Source organism: Solanum pennellii, chromosome 10 (assembly GCF_001406875.1).
Source record: "Solanum pennellii chromosome 10, SPENNV200".
In the NCBI taxonomy this organism is placed as follows: domain Eukaryota; kingdom Viridiplantae; phylum Streptophyta; class Magnoliopsida; order Solanales; family Solanaceae; genus Solanum; species Solanum pennellii.
Genome location: NC_028646.1, coordinates 54,154,875 through 54,177,285, shown reverse-complemented (window position 1 = coordinate 54,177,285; position 22,411 = coordinate 54,154,875). Strand labels below are relative to the sequence as shown.

Genomic DNA, 22,411 nt, shown 5'->3' with positions numbered 1-22,411 from the left:
AGGCGGGAGTCCTTCACGTGATAGAGTCAAGGTACCCTAGTAGAGATCTCCATATCCTATGAACTTAGACATGCTTGAGAAGCATCTCATAGTGTTCATAAGCAATGGATGAAGTTAGACATGGCGAAGGGGTATCTCATAGTGTTCATAATGTGTGAATGAACTTAGACATGCCCAATAGGTATCTCGTAGTGTTTATTATTATTAAGGGATCAATACATACCTTAAAGAAGTATCTCGTAGGATCCATATGATTAAGGAACTTAGACATACTTAAAGAAGTATCCTATAGTGTTTATAATATAAAGAATGAGGTTGGGCTCAAAAGTAATAAGTAAAAAAGAAAGGATCCAAAAGTATTACCTTGCATGTATGGTGGGCATCATGAGTGCTTGCACAAGGTATAACCTAGGGGTCACTAATGAAGAAAATATTGAAGATAGGATTGGACTAGAGTTGACTTTCCAAGTATAGTAGACTAAAGATAAGAGAATCTTAATAGATGAGGTTAAGTAATGATGAGTCTATGGAAGGTGAACATGTTAAGTATGGTTTTCAAGATAGGATTAGTATGTAGGGTAGTGGATTATGATCAACATTGACCAACGAGAGGTACTTAGCTTTGGTAGTAGTATGGGATGCTCTCTTATCTTTGCACAAGTATACTTAGAGGTAGTTTGTCGGATAGTTCACTTGAGTAAGAAGGAAAAAAAAGTAAGTATGAACTCTTATATGATTTATGATGTTTTTCTATGTTTATGATAGTCATGTTATGCTTATGCTTTTATCTCTTATGATTATGTCTATTATTGACAATTGAGATATATTATATTTGGTATGATAGTTTCCATACTTTGTACGTATCGTACTAACGCATATTTCCTACATGCTGTCCATGTTGGGTCTTAAGAAGATTAAGTTGCTTGACGGGTAGAGTTTCAAGGTTTCCAAGAAGAGAATAAGTGGTGAGTCCTCAAAGATTCGAGGACGAATCTTTATGTTACTTTATGTCTTTTTTTATATTTTAGATTTTATGTGGGCTGCGTCCCAAAATGTTTCATTCATGTCAAAGTTAGATGGTTTTTTCAGACAATGTCATCAGAGATTCTTCCTCTTTTATGAAAGACCTTTTAATTTATGTTTTACGAAAATTTTTAAATTCTCTCTAATTATGCATGATGTTATGCAATGAAGTCAAGAGGCTTGTACAAGACCTATGAGAGGTCGAGTACCCCGTGTTGCGACCTAAGGATTGTCGTAACTTTGGGTTTTTACAATGCCACATTCTCAATAGTACACATTAGTGATCAATTTAGATCACATACAGTCTTCCAATATCAATCATTATTATATATGAACGTAATCATCTCAAGTACATACACAACATAATTCAATTATACTCTCACAGAACCCTATTCAATGGTCTTCTTATGGAACCCACGCCGCAATTCTTATCATACTAGAACGTGGTACCCGATGCAATGTTTATGTCGAAACGTGGGACCCAATCTCATGTTTATGCTGAAACGTGGAAACCGATCCCATATTTATGTAGGAACATGGCAACCGATCCCAGTAAGTGTGTCAAATTGTGAAACCCACCCATTAAATAAAGTACAATCAAAACAAGAGGTGATCCATGGAATACAATTATTCAATTATCCTCATTTACAATTAATTTGATCAATAATGCAACATTTGCACACATACATGCATTATAATGAAGTAATTACGATCTTATATCACACCAACATGAAATCACAACCATCACCTACCTCGAATCAAAACTTGAATCACCTAAAACACTTGAATATATTCATTTCAAGATTCTTCTTACTTGTTCGTGATCTAAAAATACACAATGAACACATGGATAAACAATAAAAAATCTAATTATTTGTACTATAAAAAAACCAAGATCATAATACCCAATTTAGGGGTTTTTCCACCATTAGGTTTAGATCAAAACCCTTCCCCAGTAGTAATTAACCAATAACCACAGTTCTATGGATCAAAAAAAGGATTAGGGGAGTAAAATCCTTACCTTTAGTGATAAAAGAGGTGGAAAACCTTCAAGAAATAACCCTGGGTCGTTTTTTAGCTCTTAAGAATGAACTTTTGCCGAACATTAAGTTGTTTTTTTAGGGGGGGGGGGGTTACCCTATTTAAGTCGTGATTTACCCGCTGTAGCGAGACCCATCTCGCTAGATCAAGATACCACTATAGCTAGATGCACGGAGACAAAATGTTGGAATTTGAGTTCCAAGCCCCCATTTCACCACACACCTTCAACCCTTGACATTCAACAGCTACCGGTTCATGCTAAGATCATTTTTGGGATTTGTACTCGCTGGAATTAGATTCTATAAAGTCGTACGGGTTCCTTACATATGAGCTATCAACTATGTATTAAAATTTATTAAATCACCTAGTTGTTACAAGATTTTCCTAGACCTTACTAACTCAGATTTTGTCCAGATCTGGACTAGCCTGGGAAATCCCAAGTTCTTACAAAAAGATTTTTCTGGTCCAATTATTTCCCCATTGGATTTTTCCTAATGACAGAATTAGGTCATTACAATATATATCGATTTACCCTTCAGTCGTCCCCGAGTGATCAACTAGAAAAGACTGACTAAAGTAATGGTAGAGTAGTACTTAAATCTCTAAGCAACATGATATACTTGTCTGGCATGTCCTTAGCTTCCAGACTTCGCGATCAATAAATTTCAACCGGTTCTTCTTTATACAAAAGGTCTTGTTTAACACAACTTAGCCTAACATTACGATATAATCTTCATCCACAAACCAACCAATTGAATACCTACACATCATCACATACCGTGCCTCAATAAAGTAATTCCAATACTCGAGTAATAAATATTATTATATGTAAACTTACCTAACAAGGAAAGTGATTCTCCATAACCACCAAAGTTGTTTGCATACATGTTTTGGAACATGTTGTCAAATACTTCGACACAAACATCAGGATGAATCCTTTCTCACATAACCATGAAAAAAACGAAATCAAAACGCTTCACAATTAGAGGTGAACTTAAACAAACCAACACACGCTCATGATATTCAAAATATCATAGTTCATAGTAACATTTCCATCCCACAACATTGATTCTCATAAGCTTAAGTTATAAAAATTTCAATCTTTAGACATCAGATACTCCTTGAGGGATATATTGAAACATACAAACCTCCAACAACACTATCAACATGCTAGATTTTGCAATTATGATTGTATATTACCATTAAGAACATTGGACCTAATGATCCACACATTCAACCAAGAGAACATTGTAAGATTGGTACACATTTTACATCACTAGGAGTCCACCCGAAAATTGAAAGAACATGTGATCATTGCTAGTGAATCATACTCACAACCATGTACAAAGCTAAAATAAATGATCACATAAGAATTTTACGGAATAACACTAAATGTTTTCCTTTGAAAAGTAAATACTAGTCATTTCCATTGAGTTGGCTACACTTACTCTTCACACTATTCCATCGAAGCCCACACTCTCAATACTAACAACCATCAAGAACACTCCGACCATTTACCGTACTATAAACTTATCCTTTTAAATGAAAACCTTTCTTAGGTACTTAATAATCAACAGTAATCAACTTTACAACTTAACCAGATGTAGGTCCTTTCAAATGCAAAGTATTGGATACAATTGATTATTTTTCACCTTGTAAATTCATACCTTGATAAATATATCACCACGAATGTAGATTTATAATTAAAATCTGAATTGTAAATTCAATGGTATAACACAATCCTCTTATCCATCGACATTAACTTATACATTTGAAGTTTTTTTATGAATTCATGGACCTTCACTTATTATTGATCACATCGTCATCTATCTTACAATATCTTTGGCTAAAATTCAATCATACTCATTACAAAACTCAAAGAAAAAGCAAAGCATTTATCATCACGCTTGAGCTAATGTATGTAGACTCCTTCCTCATGTCCTTTCCAATAGTTTTTTTTAACAAATCTGAAGAACATATCACACTATTACCATAGTCGCAACAAAACGAATGAAATCACGTTCCCTTGAACCCAATTATCTACCCATCTAGGGATATCTCCTTAGCCTTCGCAACCAACTAAAATATTCTTGTTCTAGCCTCTCTTTAAAGGTTATACTGCATTCCACTATATTTTCCTTCATCAAAACTCTAGCTCTTTAAAATTCTATTTAAGTGGTGTCCCACCATATCTTAAAATTTTCAGTATAACCACGTTGCTCACCAAATATTAGAAAATAACAACCTTAGATACTCGCAAGTCATAATTATTATACATAACTCTCTTAACCTACAATCTTATTACATTGTTGTATTCCAGCACAATCCATCACACACTCTTACTACCACTATGCTCGGTTAGCCTGGTTATCACTACAAATCAACCTTTTCATCAACATGACACCTCAAACTCAGTTATACCCATCAAATTCAAGGGCTAACCCAATTTTATACACATTTACTACTACACTATTCAATTACCTTCACATTAGTATACTCAATGGGACTTTCATTATCTATAAACTTGTCATTATAGTATCAATCCACTCATTTATGGCTTAAGATTAACCAGTACTCATACTACTCTCCTTCGTCTTAACAAACAAGACATGAGCACACCACGGAAAAGCACCACAACGATAAAACCTTTATCAAGAAACTCTTAGATTTGAGCTCTAAGATCTCTCAATTTTTCCAGAGCCATATGACACGGAAGGATGAAAATGGGGTGAGTGTCAGTTTCTATGTCAATGAAGAAATCTATATCTCTATATGGAGGAATACAAGGAAAATTCGTAGGAAACACTTCCTTAAAACTCAGACACCAGGATAATTCGTTGGAAACACTTCCTTAAAACTCAGACACCACAGGAATAAACTCAATAGAGGGAGAAGCAACCTCAACATTCTGGACATGAGAAACATTATAAGCCAAAAACCTTGCACTACTAATTTCCTAGCCCGAAGTGAGGATATGATCTTAGTTAGCTTGGGCTTGTACACACCTTCCCACTTTAATCTTTCCCTACCGGGGATCTGTAGAGTTACCGACTTAGCATTATATTAAGCCCGGTATGATAGTGGACAACCAAGTCATGCCTAATATTATATCGAGTCAGTCATATCCAGGATAACCAAATCAAAACAAGACTGAAAATCCATAAACACAACAGGACAAACACAATATACAAGGGTGACTATGATTGATTCTTCAACTATAGTAGAAACATGGATGAGGGCATAACGTATAACACAAACCACATAAAATCCCAAAAGAATTGAACTGACACAAATGAATAAGTAGAACACAAATCAACAAAACAATAGTCAATTGGTCACAAACAAGATAAGATCTTGTGACCATTGCATCACACCTTCAATCTCGGCCTTACTCGGAAAAAAACATAAAAATGATCCATATCCTCTTGATGGGAAACTTCTTTGCTTGCCTGCACTACTCTTGTACCTGTATTGCCATTTCCCCAACCTTCATGGCCTCACTGATTTTCTCCTCATATTCCTAGGTTTTCCACCATTTTAACATAGCTTATAAATTATATACGAGTGTTAAACAATGAATTAGATCGCGGGGGTTTAGTTTGGGTACGATTTTGGGTCCATAATTGTGACTAGGGGAAAACTGGAGAGACAGTGCTGAGATTTTGTCGCCCTGTCCCGCTCTAGCGGAAAGAAATCCGCCCTAATTGCCTCGTCTTGGCGGGAAAAATCCCGCCCCAGCGGCCTTAACGGAAACAGAACCAAAGCAATAAATTTTTCAGGGTTTTTCTCTTTTTTGAATCTCCCAACGATTTCAGCTTTACTGAGAAATTTAGGATAATGATTGTCTACCATGAGTCAATCCAACGGTACACTATCCAACTCATTCTTATTAATTTAATGAATGGAAAGAGTTCATCAAAATGAACTCTATGATATCCATATTGCTATGTTTTGAAATCAGGGGTAAAATAGTTCAGAAATCTCATAATTTAAAAGGTAAAAATAGATTTAAAGTTGAAAATCAAGCCCACAAGCCAAGACGGATTCATGGATATAAACTACATCAAAATCAATTAAGAAATGAGTCTCAAATCATCAAAATGCCATTTCACCAATATTAGGGGAAGAACCCAAAATCCACTTTAAAATCAAGTTTTAAAAGAGTTGTTGGAATATAAATAGAATAAGTAAAACGAAGATTTCCCACTCAAGAAATCACTAAGAGGCAAGAAAGAATCGCCTCTGAACTCTTCAAGGGTAAAAATGGTGGAAATGGGATTTTTGGAAAATAAAACCAGAATTTATATTTTTTCAAGTGAAATGCCTCGAAAGCCTTACCAGCCACCTGATTGGATCAAACTTAATGTTCCAGATGCGATGGAACTAAAAAAATTCACATCCAATGCTTGAAACTAAAAATATTGACCAAAGTGAACCCTATCAAGAATTTTCAACACAAGAGGGTCCAATTACAAACAAAAAAAAAAACCCGGCCGTATCGGGGACCATTCCAACCATTTTCAAAACACAAACTAAACATGAAAATAGTAAGAGGGAGGGCAAAATGGTAATTTCAAAATTATAATTAAATTCATATGAAATGAGATATTAGTGTACGAATCAGGATCATCTTTGTTATACTATTTATGAGTCCCCATCTTTCAAGGACATGCTTTACATTACATTCATTATGGTAATTTCAACTTCACACAGTTAGAGTTGGTTAGGGTTCTGTTCTAGTAACTCATCTTAGTATACACTTCTAGAGAGTTAGTGTAGCTTCAACTTATGGTTAGTTAGAAACTTGATATTTAGATGTTTAAGTTTAATAAACTTGATTTTATTTACCTTCCATATCAGTATTTTAGTTATCCATGTATTTAAATCTTCACGTCATGCTAAACCGTGGTTTAGCTTAGGGCCACTCATATAAGCATTGTGTTATGAATTAGGGAATAGTCTCGGGTCATGATAAAAAAGGCAATCTCTATTTTGGCCTTCACCTTGGTTGGGTCCTCTATGGTGAGAAACTTACTGCTATTACAGTCCTTGGCATAGTTGAGGATGCTATATATCATTATGGAGGCAAGGGCCCCGCTGTGATGAAGAATGACAGTATCTCATGCATAAATTGCTATAATTTAAGCGCTATGAATCACTCATTTAATCACAAAAAGTTTCTACGAATCACTAATCCCCTCAACTAACATAATATAAGTTCAAAACCATCAACACTACATCACGGTTCAAAGTTGAAACCTAAACCCCGCAACACGTGATCTTTCTGAAAAACTAGCCTAAGCAATTTCTACCCAGATACTTCAATTTTGGACAACTTCTGTATAAACATAGCAGGTCTTGATGTAAACCTTTCATAAAATATTGCTAGAAGTGTGAAATGACAAACGTACATACAAGAATTAGTGTAAATTGTACAATAACGTCCAACGACATAAAAAATTAACTTCAAATATAAAATATAGTCTGAAATAATTAAAAATGTTAGGGAGAGTGTCACACATTGAAAAGAGATAAAAATCCCGAAATAACAAATAATGGTCTTTATATGAACTAAGTTTAGGAGACCTTCGATATTATAAAGATAATATAAAAATTATTAGATCTTTCATAGTTTTTCTTTTTCTTTTTGAATGTTTTTAGGTAGATAATGATCTTGTTCATTGTTGATGTGTTTATAGTACATATTTTCTACACTTTACATCAAAATCTCGAAAACATCAATAAGATTTGTTCGAATAAAATTTATGTGAACCCATTGAGACTGAGTTTTAATGTAAAATCATGTAATTTTTTTTCTTTCTTAATCTTCATTCATAGCACGGTTAGATTAAATTACTTTGTCCTCTCATGATCTATATCAGACTAATCTCCTTAAATGTTACTTACTTGTTTACAAACAAAGAATCTCGATGGTACATCAATAAAGAAGAGGTCAAAATTGATGAAGTATGCTTCATAAAATTCTTATATGAATATAGATATTTTATCATTTAAATTGAACCAATGAATCACAAAGTTAATCATAACGATAACTTATTTTTAATTTTGTTCCAACTATATAGAGTAGAATAACAATCTGCGTTCATCTTTGTTTGAAGAAGCTCCATTTATAGTATATATAGTTGAATTGCAAGATGTCTTCACCTTTGTTCGAAGAAGCTCCTTTGATGGTTGATCCACTATCAGATGTCTTTTGGTCTAGAGGAATAATGGAGACAAAATGAGTACACCTAAAATATAGATAACAGAAAGTGTTAGTCAAAGACTATAACAAAAGATCAATAAAATAATTCTCCTTCCACAAATTATGATAATGAGATGTGTGGTTGTAGGTGAACAACCTTTTGTGCTGACGTTTCTGGCCTGCCTTAAATGTGATCGAAGGCTGATTATTACTGGATCAGTCCCGAGTTACATTTAAGGTACTCCAAAAGCATCATTACACAGAGTCGTAGATTAAAAGATGTGATTTCCTATAATTGATGTAAAATCATTCATAAAATGTTATAAACACATCAAACAAATAATCAAATCAATCTTTCAATCTACAAAAATACTAAAAAAAATCTGAAAAACTGATTATCATTGTTTCTATATGTATAATAACAAATAATAGGTCTCCATTCTTTTATTCTTTTTAATGGAGTGAATTAAATATCATTTAGTGAGGTATTAAGCTAGATGGTGAATTATGTTAAGCATGGAACTTTTAATTTATAGCGAAAAGCAGAAGAAAATAATAAGTTTAGTCATTAATATTATTAATACTATTTAATATCATATCTTTCGGATAGATTCTTATAGTCAAATTTATTTATTGTAAGGATATTTGCAATCTACTTATTTTATTTCTAGAATATTTCATTAAATTCACCACACTCATTTTTGGAGGATGACTTTTCAAACATAGCTTTTTTGAAATTTAAAAGTAGAGGTAAATTTTAGAAATTTAAAATTTAATATAATATGTTTATTCAATATTAAGCTTTCCATTGAATAATAAAATACCTTCATCAAATTCTTGTTGATATAGTTTAAAGTATTGTTGTTTTGTCATGACCCAGTTGGTCGAGATTGACACCCACATTAACCATATAACGGAAGAACCATCAAAAAATAAGAGACTATGCCACTATAAGTCAATCTGACAAATAAATAATAATTGAATTCAATTGAGTTTTATAAATAAAGTCAAGGTCAAATACTTAACTAAATAAACATTTGTGATGATCAAAAGAAAAGCCTAGATATGACATGGTGTATAAGACTCTGAGAGTCCCTACATAAGTCACTTCACAAGTCTACTCATAGTTTTGAAAACTCATTCTAATACATCAAAGAAGTGGTCGGGACTCATACACCAAGTAGAACATCTACAAAATAAAGACTGTGTGTGTATGTGTGGACAATAAAATTCGTATCGAGAAAACAATAATCAAGAACAAAAAATTCTAGCAACAATCGATTTATTATTTCAAATGCGAGTGTTACAATCACTATAATTTCTCTGAATTCACTTTTTCAAATATAAATTCAAAGGCTTTAAAGCTTGTTCTTGAATCTCTAATGAAATTGAACTTGAATTTTATCTTGATCTTGACTTTTATTTGAATTCAAGGGCTTCGAGCTTGTACTTGAATTCGATTGTCTTGATCTTGATCGTTCTTGAACTTGAATGCTTGAATTCCTAAACTTGTAGCTTTGTAGAGAATTAAATGGCGTTTGTACCACGAATTTTCTCTAGCTTCTTGTTTAGAATTTTGTCTGTCTTTTCTGAATTATGAGGACCCTTATTTAAAGTTTTAGAATAAAGGAGTTGCTATCCGAATAGGATTTTGTTCGGACAATCAGATTTAAGTGACACGGCATATGGGCTTTATGGAGCGGTCTTGTCATCTTTCACACATGTCATGATTCTATTGGTTTCTTATTTGACTTGGCATGACACATCATTTGCACACTTGGCGCCAAGATAGGCCTCTAGAATGAAATCAAATTGAGCTCATTTATTGTAGCCCAAATCAATTAATGTAGGCTTTAATTAAGTCCATATTTATTGGACTTAAATATTTAACTCAATTATATTAATTTATAATAGTTATTTAAATTAATATATTTATAAATTTAATATAATTCAAATTATTTTATGAATTTATATTTAATAAATTTTAAATGATTAGAAATGCCCCCTATTTCAAGTCTTGTCAGAAATATATTTTCGGGAAGACTAGACTTTGAAGTATTGTTTATATGACAACTATATGACATATTTAAAATGCCATAAATTACACACACACGCGCGCGCGCACCAATGACAATTTAGTAATTTTAATCATTATTATGGTCAAAGTTTTAAATTTATAATTGAATAACTAATTGTCAAAATAGTTTTCTACAAGAATCCAATTGTTCTTTTATAGAGTCACAAAAAGTTTTGATTCATGTGTGGCTCACAAATTCATTCTATTTTATTTTTAAAAATCAATTTTATTTGTTTGATTATAATAATAATGCGAAATATATTTTTACTTTTGTACTCTTGACAATTCAAATCGTTCATCTTTGTTTATGACTACTACAAGATATTCAGTATAATCCTACAATGTTAAATGTATGTAATTTCCTTTTTAATTATAGATAATAATTTTTAACATAAGTATCACATAGTTTTATTTAACTTATTTTATCTTCAAAAATTGTGACTTAAATAAGAAAAAGAAATAGTTATTTATTATTTTATATTATATAGAAGAGCCATGATGAGGACGACCAATGGCAATTTTGTAATTTTAATCATTAAGATGGGCAAAGTTTTAAATTTATAATTGCACAATTAATCGTCAAAATAGTTTTCCAGAAGAATCCAATTTTTCTTTTCAAGAGTCACAAAAAGTCTTAATTCATGTGTGGCTCACAAATTCAATTTTTTTTTATTTTTAAAAAATAATTTGTATTTGTTTTATTATAATAATGTGAAATATACTTTTACTTTTATACTCCTGATAACTCAAATAGTTCATCTATGTTTATTACTACTACAACATATTCAGTATAATCCTACAATCTTAAATGTATGTAATTTTCTTGTTAATTATATACAATGATTTTTAAACATAAGTATCATATAATTTTAATTAACTTATTTTATCTCCAAAATAATATTTATTTTATCTTTAAAAATTGTGGCTTAAATAAGAAAACAAAATAGCACAATTCTTTTTAATTATATATAATGCTTTTTAAACATAAATATTCATATAGTTTTATTTAACTTATTTTATCTCCAAAAAATAATTTATTTTATGTTTAAGAATTGTGATTTAAATAAGAAAACAAAAAAGCAGAATTTGAAAGACATAAAAACGAGGAATATAGAGCTGATAATGTAATAACTGATAATTAATGACCGCATAATTATAGTTTAAGAAAATACATAACCAATTAACAGGATAAAATTTAAAATAGTATAAATATATTGGATCAAAATTTAATTTGTCATAGAAATATATATCATATACTTAGGAAACTTCCACAATATATAAATTATAGATTGACCCTCATATAATAGTGAATTGCACTTTTTGATATTGATTTCTACTTCTTACAATATTGAATCATGATAAATTAATGTCATTCGTCGAGAGTAAGAAACATATTAAATATTAGATTATGAATGCTTTACAATTCATAAATAAATATTTTCTCAATTAATATCAATACTTGAATTTCAAAATTAAGTTACTTTATTACCTTATTTATGTTAAACTTTTGGTTATCATCTACTAGATATTGATAAAAAAAAAAACTATAACATAATTGTGAAAAGGATGTAGCATTTTCATTTTAAATTTTGTTAAACAACAAAATAGTTTAAAAAAAAAAAAACTTAACTAAAGTTCGTACTCACTCCATTTCAATTTAAATGTTTGACTTAAGATGAAGTTTTTTTGTTAAAAAATTCTTTTAAAACTCGTGGTCTAAAACAAATCATAGATGTTCATATGACTATAAATCTTCTTACTATGAATAACATGTATATTTTAAAGTCAAAATGTTATTAAATATATTAATACATCATTCTTTTGAAATTGACTAGAGAGAAAAATATGTCACATAAATTAAAGTTAAAATTACATAAATTTTCATAGTTTTAAGAGTTAATTACATTATATCTCTACTTTTTTTTTCAAATTACACAAAAAAATAATAGAATTAAAAAATTTTAAATTTATTGGCAGACACGCGGATACATCGGTCATGATACATTGCTATTCACGAAACTTGCAGACACATAACTCACGGATGAATTCGAGAGGAGAGAATTATATTTTAGAGGGAATATGGATGTACGGAGAGGAGAGAAAAGTATCCAAGAAATGATAGAGATGTATTCAAGAGGGGATGAAGATGTATTCGAGAGAGGATAGTGATGTATCTCACAGAGGAGAGAGATATATCTGATAGAGAATTTTTGTCATTCTTTCAAATGCTAGAAATTATTAAATTATAATAAGATAATATGTGAATTTAGGTTAAAAAAAATTAAAATTATAATGATAACTAATTATATTGAGCCCGTGAACTGGCCTTGAATTATCTAGTATATATATACATGAACTCACGTGGCCACTTGGCTATATTTTTTTTTTCATTGTCCAATTGGAATTAGGGTAGGTATGACTTTGCACTCTCCTTAGCCAATTAGAATTCTAAGCATGCATGTTTCCTTCAAGTTTTGGTTTCTATAGTTTAGATAAAAGAAGGAATCATTATTCATGTAGGAGAGGATTTCATTCCTCTGTATTTGAGCATTATAAATAGATGCTTCCTCTCTCTTTATTTTTTTTTATCGTAAACAGTGCAGAACTTCTTTCTTCTTTTGTAGGTTCTCTGGGGTTTTGACGCGTGGGCATCCTTTTAGATCTTTTATGAGCCAACATTAAGGTTCGTGTTTTTTTTATTATTTCGTTATTTTTTTCCAGAGAAAATATAAATAATAATTAAATTTTGTGGAGGCTAACAATGAGGAATATTATCACAATACAAGAGTTTGATCTTGAGGTGTGAAAGGATGTGTTTAACGACTCCGTCTTGAAGAAAAATATTACCTTCAAGGTATTACAAGGTCTCAAATGCTTAACCAACTTGAAGCTTTACTAGAATACTGTGTAACGCTCCCACCTTAAAACTAACCTCAAGGTGTTATAAGGTAACGAATGCTTAACTAACTTGAAGTTTTACTAAAATAACGTGTAAAGCTCCCGCCTTGAAAATAAACTCAAGGTGTTACAAGGTTCCGAATGCTTAACCAACTTGAAGCTTTAATAGGATACCATGTAACGCTCCCGTCTTGAAAATAAACTCAAGGTGTTACAAAGTCCCAACTTGATTCTTTACTAGAATACCGTGTAACTCTCACGCGTTGAAAAAAACTCAAGGTGTTACAAGGTCTCAAATGTTTAACCAACTCGAAGCTTTACTAGAATACCATGCCACGCTCCCGCCTAAAAAAAATAATACTCTCAAAGTGTTGCAAGGTCCCGAATTCTTAAATTATTCGTCCCTTCTTACTACCCTATTTTTCGAGTTTTATCTTTTTTCGTGCATTATTATAAACAAACATTAACACTTTTTTTTTCTTTTTGCAGTTTGAACAATGGTTTTCTTCAAGGATTATGCTTGTCCGTCTTCTAAACTCGAATATCTCATCATTGGATCAGAGGGTAGTACGATGGAGACTAAGTTTTTGGTCCAGGAATCTTTTGTTGGTCGTTATGTTGATCCATAGCCTCAATTGAGAAACACACTTTATGTTAGGTTATTAGCATTTTAATAATAATATTTAACATATTAAATTGCTTTATTTTGGAGTTATAAGAATGAACTTTGGAATGGATGACTTCTACATCATCCATTAGCATTGGTTATCCATCAATGTATTTCATTCTTAATTCCTCCATTACTCTTTGTAACCTATGTAACCTATATAACTTCCATTGTAACCTATGTAACTCCCATTGTAACTTATGTAACCTATGTAACTCCCATTGTGACCTATGAAACTCCTAAGGCCATTATCTTCACTATTTACTACCTCCATTATCTTCCTATTCATTGCTAGGAAGACTTCTTGTAGTATAAATAGTGGTAGTCTTCATTTGGTTTTTGAGACACACAAAACATAAGAGAAAACAAAAAGTGAAAGAGTTAGTCTAAAAGAGAATTCTTATTAGTTGAAGGGAGGTGTTCTTTTTTGTGGAGCTTTGAACTCAACTCTTGTCCAGAGTTGTTGAGTTATACTTTGTGAAGGATGTTGTATCCTGGAGGGGACAAGTCAAAGAGGACTACTGCTGGACCGGTGAAAACATTTGCTGCAGTGGACTTGAATCTCCTTAAAGAGAGCGAGATATCCGCGCCTCAGCCTGAAGAGATTACTTTCTTCATTTTATTTTCAATTGTAATCTTGCAATTTTATTATCTTGAAAGTTTTTTCACTAACACTTTATATCAAAAGTTGGACATTCGAATACGATCATAAATCTAATAGAGCCTCCAAAGTGTGGTATCTTAAGAAACCAATTCCTCATCGTACAAACATTGCGACCACACTTTCAAATTTAGGTCTCCGCATGATTCAAGAAGAACTATGTTGGGAAGACAACATTGTGCTTGAAGGTGAATATCGCTACATTCTGGGGTACTGGGAATGGACAGAAGATGTCGTAAGCAAAAATTGGCAAACTCTAAACAATGCTTGTATTAGTGATGCTGTATTTGCTTCTCTTTTTACATATATGATTGTAACTCCAATATTATACAAGCCTTTTGTGAGGCTTAGTGCCCTCAAACAAATACATTACTTACATCTGCTGGGGAAACATTCATATCTCTTTGGGACTTGCATATTCTTGTTGTCTTGCCAATTAGCAGATTCCCTTACGAAGAAGTAATACCAAACTCCACGGATCTTACAAGATTTAATGACAAGAGGGAAAGATTTCTCCCTCAAACTTGTGAGTATATGTTTGCTACCTTTCATCATCTTAAAGAGGAAAAACATGGTAACATTGGTTTCTCTTTTAAGGAATGGATACAATTTTGGTGGAAGAAAGATCTAAAGTATGAGCCAGCTCCCCCAAGGAAAGAGAAGAAATCTCGACGTCTGTCGTCTACTAATAATCCTACATGAGAGATACCTATTGAGATAAACATATGGTCAAGTTCTCAAGAGATGGTATTTTCTATGCTTGGAGCGAAACATCAAAAATATGAGACTTATCTGACGACCTTTTATCATGTTGGTTATGTGCCTTTGTACTTCCGTCTAAAGAAGGGAATTTCACTCGACCTGAGACTTTTAAGATACCAAGCTTAATGGCGAGAGGTAGGAAGGTTAGCCTTGTGGTTCCCATTTTAGCGAGTATATATCATGGCTTGAATAAAATTTCAAATTATTCACAGTTGGACCATGCAAGAGTTTGTCCCATTCACTACGTTTATGGTTGGATTGCTTATTATCTCAAGACACACTATCCGCTTACTAGTGGACCTTCTCTACCACGAAAGGTGGTATATTTTGGAGAATGTGCTGCAAGTATTTTGACAAAGATGAGGCAAGAAAGAGTGTTTATCGGGTGGAAAACGTTGTATGGAATGCAACCATGCTTAGTACGCCTCACCCAACTTAATATATTGATGATGAAGAATCACCAGAGTTAGAGTAGGCTTATTTTATGAGCATTCGTTCTAATTATCTTCCATTGAGGAGAGGAGTTTCCTTTGTCTTTGAGCCATATAGTCCGCATCGATTTAGTCACCAATTTGGTTTCCATCAAGATAATCCTGGCTATTTAGAATAAGATATTCGTGTTGAATCACTTGATGAAGGCCTTAGATATTGGCGCATTTTCGTATCCCGTGTGACTGTGTCTAAAGCGACATTTCCTCCTGCAGTATCTTCCGTAAAGAAGATTTACGCCACCCAATATTCATCTTGGTGGGAGAGGTCCTAAGGAATGTTTCTTGAGGATAATTTGGATGTTATGGTTGAAAAAGATGGGTCAGAATTTGTTAACCTTCTAGAAGACAAAAGTCAAGATATCGAGAAGACACTTTCAAAAGTCAAGACACCAATTGCTCCCCAACATCAAAGTAAGAAGCTTAACTTCTTTAAGTCATATAAGAAAGAACTAGTTCCTACTCCTACTGATAAAGAGAAATGCCCCCGATTTCTCTTCTCTAGTAAACGGTCCCTTCAAGAAACGAGCAAAACTAGCAAGGATCGATGTTGGAAGAGGCAAAGAGTTGAATCATCTAGGGCTGAAATTGTAGAAGTCCGAAGTGTCGATAGTCCTTCTAGATCATTGATAATTCAGAGTAACAAGGTATATATTTTTATTTTTTTTATTTTTTTATTAAAAAGTTGAAATGACCTTGCTAACCTGCCCTTTTGACTTGTAGGTTAACGCTGCCGGACATCTACTAGGATCACCGCATGAAAGACCACAAGTTAGCAAAAAGTCTACCGCGATATCGAGACCTAAGGCACAATCAATTACAAATATATAGAAAGAGCAAAAGTCATCATGTACTTCTCGTAGGCAAACTTTAAAACAATTGACTCCTAATTCAAATGAGATTTCCTGAGTTCTCCCGAAGATTAATGGTGCTATGTCTGTCTTCGAAGGAAAAGGTGTTGTGTTCAATCACAAAAGGAAGTACATCTTGGGTCTTTGGGAAGAGATCTGAGGAAAACTTTCCAAAATTTCTCTAAACAATATTTCATCTTACAAAGATGATATTTATGAGATTTTCAAGGAGATGAGTGAAATAAATTTATTAGATCGTTCAACATTGAAGAGCTTGGTAGATTATCTTTTTGATCATGCTACTTCTTATGTTCAAGAACACTCTAATTTTATTTACAAGGCCATGAAGATAAGAAGATAGAGTTTCTTTCCAATGCCAAAGAGCGTCTCAAATTATTCAAAGTAGACGAGGGTGAGAAGGCCAAACATGTTTCTTCTAGCAAGAAATCGCTAAAGAAGGCTAAGCGGAAGCTAGCAACTTTACAAGGAGAGCGAGAGGGACTTGAAGTTGTTTTAGAAGCTGCTAAGAAGAACGTCGAGGAGATTGAAGCCAAGATTTTACCTACAGAAGATGATATATCCTCGTATGAGAATATGAGTTTATTAACGCCTGAAGATTCAATTCGTGTGGAACAGAAAAGAGAGTGCTTGGAGGATAGTCGTCAAGATATGACCAACTACAAGTTACGCTTAGATTAGCCTTTTTTTTTTATTGTCTTTCCCATTTTTTATTTCGCTTTTTAGACAATTTTATAGTAATGAAGTTCTTTCCTTTTCTTTTTTTTGTCATGCATTAGTTATTGCATTTTTCAATTTGAATTTTGTCTTTAATTCTTGATTTCATGTGTTTAGTAATTCAAAGTCATTTCATATTTTCCACGCCAATAAGAATGAATATAGTGCAAGTTCCACATTTTTTCTTAAGTGTGCACATTCAAACCTAACCTATGAATTTTGTGGAATTTGATGCTTCAACTCGTAACAAGTTTTAGGACCTTAACTTGTAAATTCAAAGAATCTAAAGACATTGAATTGCAACTTTGTTGATGCAAACTTGTAGTACTTATCTCATTATTTTATAGAATTTGAAGCTTCAACTTGTATACTTAGAGGATTTGGATACTTCAAATAATAAACTCGAAGAATCTAAAAACATCAATTTGCATACTTGATCTAATTTAAAGACTTCAACTGTACAAATAAGAGACTCATATTTTATAAGGATTTGCCCCCTTCATTGACCCATCAATACTTCGTACAAGTCTAAAGTTTGATGAAACAAAAGATAAAATAAAATACATATCGCTTTGACTTTCATGTGACAAATCAAGTGGGAACTTTTTTTTTTGACATTCATGCAACTGAACTTAGAATATTGTTCTAAGCGCCTACGTACCTCAATAAAGAGGATCAAGTCACAACGTAGTTCTGGGGGAATGAGTGTTTTCTTTTTAATTATAAGTATTATGATTTTTTGGTACCGTACACATTTTATACTCTTGTAGGCTAGGAGTGACATGCAGTTTAGGCTCGTACCTTAGGGAGCATCATCTTACTTCAAGGGTAGTACCTCTTAAAAAATTTGGCGTTAATAGGACCAATCCTTAAGCCATCAACATCAACAATCTTGTAAGCACCATTTGAATATGCTTCTTGTACGACATATGGTCCATCCCACTTTGAGGTAAACTCCCCACCAGACTTGTGCAAAGTAATGATCTTATTGCGAGAACTTGGTCTCCAACTTGGAAACACCTCAAGCGAACCTTCTTATTGAAAGCACGAGATAGACGAGCTTTATAACTTTCAAGGTTTTGTTGGGCTTCTAGCCTCTTTTCATCAAGTGCTTCTAACTCAACAAGACGCAGTCTAGCATTTTTTTCCTCAGTGAGACATTCTTGAATAGCAAGTCGTAAGTAAGGTATTTGACGCTCAAATGGCAGGACTGCTTCAACTCCAAACACAAGTGAATATGGTGTTGCTTGAGTTGGAGTGTGATATGTTGTTCTATATGCCCATAAAGCTTCTTCCATTCTTTCATGCCAATCCCGTTTGGATTTTGAGATAACTTTCTTGAGCAGGTTGCATAGAGTCTTATTGAATGCTTTAGAAAGACTATTGGCAGTAGCATGATACATAGAAGATTCACGTTGCTTGAAGTAAAAAAGATCACAAATCTTATTCATTAACTTATTATCGAATTGCTTACCATTGTCTGTTACTATATAGCGAGGGATGCCAAAGCGATTAATAATATTTACTCGAATAAAATTTTCAATGTTCTCTTTCTTCACCTCTTAAAGAGCGACCGCTTCAGCCCATTTTGAAAAATAATCAGTTGCAGCCAAGATGTACAAGTGTCCACCAGAAGACTTTGGTAGTGGTCCCACAATATCCAATCCCTAGACATCAAGTGGCCAAGATGCGATAGTTGGGTGTAATACTTTGGGCGGCTGATGTATGAAATTAGCATGAAATTGACAAGCATCACATCTCCAATCATAATCTAAGAAATCCTTCACCATGGTTGGCCAATAATATCCCATTCTCTTTATGTGAAAGTGGAGTTTTGGTCCAGATTGATGTGATCCACACACTCCTGAGTGTGCTTCTTGCAGAGCTTTAATTGCTTCTTCCTTTCCCAAACATCTAATGGCACACCCTCAAATGATCTTCTATATAATGTGTCCTTGTAGTAAAGGAAACGAGGTGCACGACGACGAATGTCAGTCTTTCTCTTTGAATTTTCTGGAAGTATACCAAAACAAAGGTAGTCAATAATGGGTTGTCTTCAATCTTCCTCAGCGGCTTCAGAAACGGCAACAACATGATCAAATAGATTCTTCCTTATTTGGTGGTGCTACTATCCATTTTTGTCAAATAGTAACTTGTGTTTGATCAGGAAGGGTTATAGTTGAAGCTAGGGCAGCCAATGCATCACCTCTTTTATTTTTCATTCTACGTTCATGTTGAAGGGTTACATCTCCAAGCCATCCTATCAACTTTTGAGAGTAATCATGATAAGGACGTAATTCAGGTTTCTTCACCTCATAACTTCCCAATAGTTAGTTGATCACCAACTGAGAGTCACCAAAGACATGTAAGTGTAATTGCTTCATGTCGACAGCCCTCTCAAGTCCAAGTATCAACGCTTGGTATTCAACGACATTATTGGAGCAACATTACCTCAAAGTAAAAGAGAATGGTAGAATCTCTTCTTGCGAAGTGATGAACACTACGCCATCGGCAGCTCCGCCACGATGTGAAGCCCCCATCAAAGTACATTCTCCAAGGAGGTTGAATTTCGATGGGCAAAAAATCTTCATTAGGAAGCTCATCAATTAAGTCCCAATCATCATATATCAGATGGTCAGCTATGAAATCCGCCAATACATGTCCATTCACGGATTTTTGAGGGATATACACAATCTCAAATTGTTGGAATTGGAAGTACCATCTTGCTAGTCGATCACTAAGGACAGGTTTTGACATAACAAACTTGATGGGATTTGCTCTAGATATAAGGCGGACAACATGATCTTGAAAATAATGCTTCATCTTTTCAATTGAGAATACAAGAGACAAGCATAACTTTCCAATTGGCGAATAATTCAAATCATTCGGCGTCATCGTTCTACTTAAGTAATAAAGAGCATTTTCTTTGTCTTCACTTTTCTCTTGAGATAAACAGGGCTCCTACAGACCTTTCTTGTGCTGCAATGTAGAGTATCAATGGTTTTTCCAGGTATAGGGACTACCAAAACCGAAGGTTTTGCCAGATACAATTTGATACTTGTAAAGGCATTGCTACATGTTTGGTCCCAATTAAATGGAGCACCTTTATTCATGAGGTGAATGAAAGGTTGACATCTCCCCTCTAGATTTAAGATGAATCTCCTCAAGTAGGCTAACTTTCCTTAAAGACTTTTTAACTCATGAATATTTCGAGGCTCGGGCATCCTTGATCAATTTTAATTTCTCGATGTCTCACAATAAAGCCAAAGAACTTGTCGGAAGTAACTCAAAAGGCACATTTTAGTGGATTCATCCTCAATTGACATTTTCGGAGCAACTCGAATCCATTCTTAAGTCTTTCAAATGATCACCCCTCTTTCTCGACCTCACCACCAAGTCATCAACATAGCATTCAACATTTTTATGGAGTAAGTCATCAAAGATATTTTGCATATCCCTTTGATACGTGGCACCAACATTCTTCAAACCAACTAGCATCACTTTGTAGTAATAAATACCTTTCGATGTGCGAAATACGGTGAGTTCTTCATCCTTTGGTTCCATGTGAATTTGTTATAACCGGAAGAACCATCCATGGACGACATCTCCTCATAACTAGTGGTGGCATCAATCATCTCTGGAATTGGAAGCAGAAACTCATCTTTAGGGCATGCATTATTGAGATCTCTAAAGTAAACATAAACTCGAATTTGACCATTCTTCTTTCTCACAAGAACAATACTTGAAATCCACGTAGGATATTTGACCTCACGAATAAAGCCCACCTCAACGAGTTTGTTAACTTCGTTTTCTATCAACGGAACCAAGTCTTGCCTGAAACGTCTTTGAGCTTGCTTAACGGGACGAGCACCATTTTTGACTGCCAACTGATGGACTACTACTTTAGGATTCAAAAGATCTATTGTGATCTTTACTCCTTCTTCATGCTTCGGTCGAGCATATATATGAAAACACGAGACAATATCTTCTAACTCTTCATCAATCCTCATTTGAGGCAAAGAATCGTACTCATTTTGGATTGTCACATGATTTGAGGAACCTACACTTTCTTCATCTTCCTCGCGCTATTTCAGTGTGAGCCTTTGCCTTGAGTTCCTCTTTACAGGAAACCACAAGTTCCACTCATCGCCTAATCCTAGGAAAAAATCAAACTTCTGAAATCCTTTCGAATCAAATGTGAGGTAGGCGTTGTGACTTTTAAATAACTTCTCAGGTTTTTGTTATTCTTCTTCAAATGATCTAACCTCTCAAACACAGAAGTTCTTGCAGTCTCTTCCCCAAGTCAATCAAAGATGGAAGGCCAATTTGGAGAAGTAACGTCATCTTCAAAAGTTATGTGATTATTGCTGGCCATTCTTACGGAAATGCGAATTGGCAACTGTTGGCTATAATCTAGGCATTCACGTGCTCGCCTAGTTTTATCTTCTGATGGAAGTTTCCCTAGAGCCGATGGCTCAATGGGGTTGTATCCCGCCTTCACAAACAACTTGTAAGCATTGAGATCAAAACCTTCTCTTGTCCATTTTGTAGGGAGAGCCATATCTCGCACTTAATCATGAGCGGCTGACTTTTCTGGCAACTTTGAAGACAAGTTTATTTCATCAATTCGTATGATAGGAAGAGTTAACCCTCTCAATGCATTTTCTTGAAGGTTAGATGGTTGATCTTATTCTTTCTTCGCTTTTGGAACATAGCAAAGCCTAGAAGTCACCTTCTTCTTTGAAGACATGATCTTCCCTTCATTAAGAATGGGACAAGATTCTTTAGTGTCAATTATCACCTTTTCGACAGCCTCTTCAATTCTTTTTCTTATGATCTTATTATTTTTGATTGATTTGACGTCATTGGATTTGGCCCCTTTAACAACATAACCTTTCAAATAGAGTTTTGCATCGGCAAAGTGTGTCTCAACTTTGGTGAAAGGATGATCATATGTAACTATCTTCCTTTCAATTCAACCTTCAAGATATTTCAAACATTGA

The 22,411-nt window shown here is 33.6% G+C and overlaps 1 pseudogene; it reads left to right on the top strand.

Moving 5' to 3' along the window:
• The first annotated feature begins 15,459 nt into the window (after nt 1-15,459).
• LOC114074268 lies at nt 15,460-16,833 on the top strand (annotated as a pseudogene).
• The last annotated feature ends 5,578 nt before the right edge of the window (nt 16,834-22,411 follow it).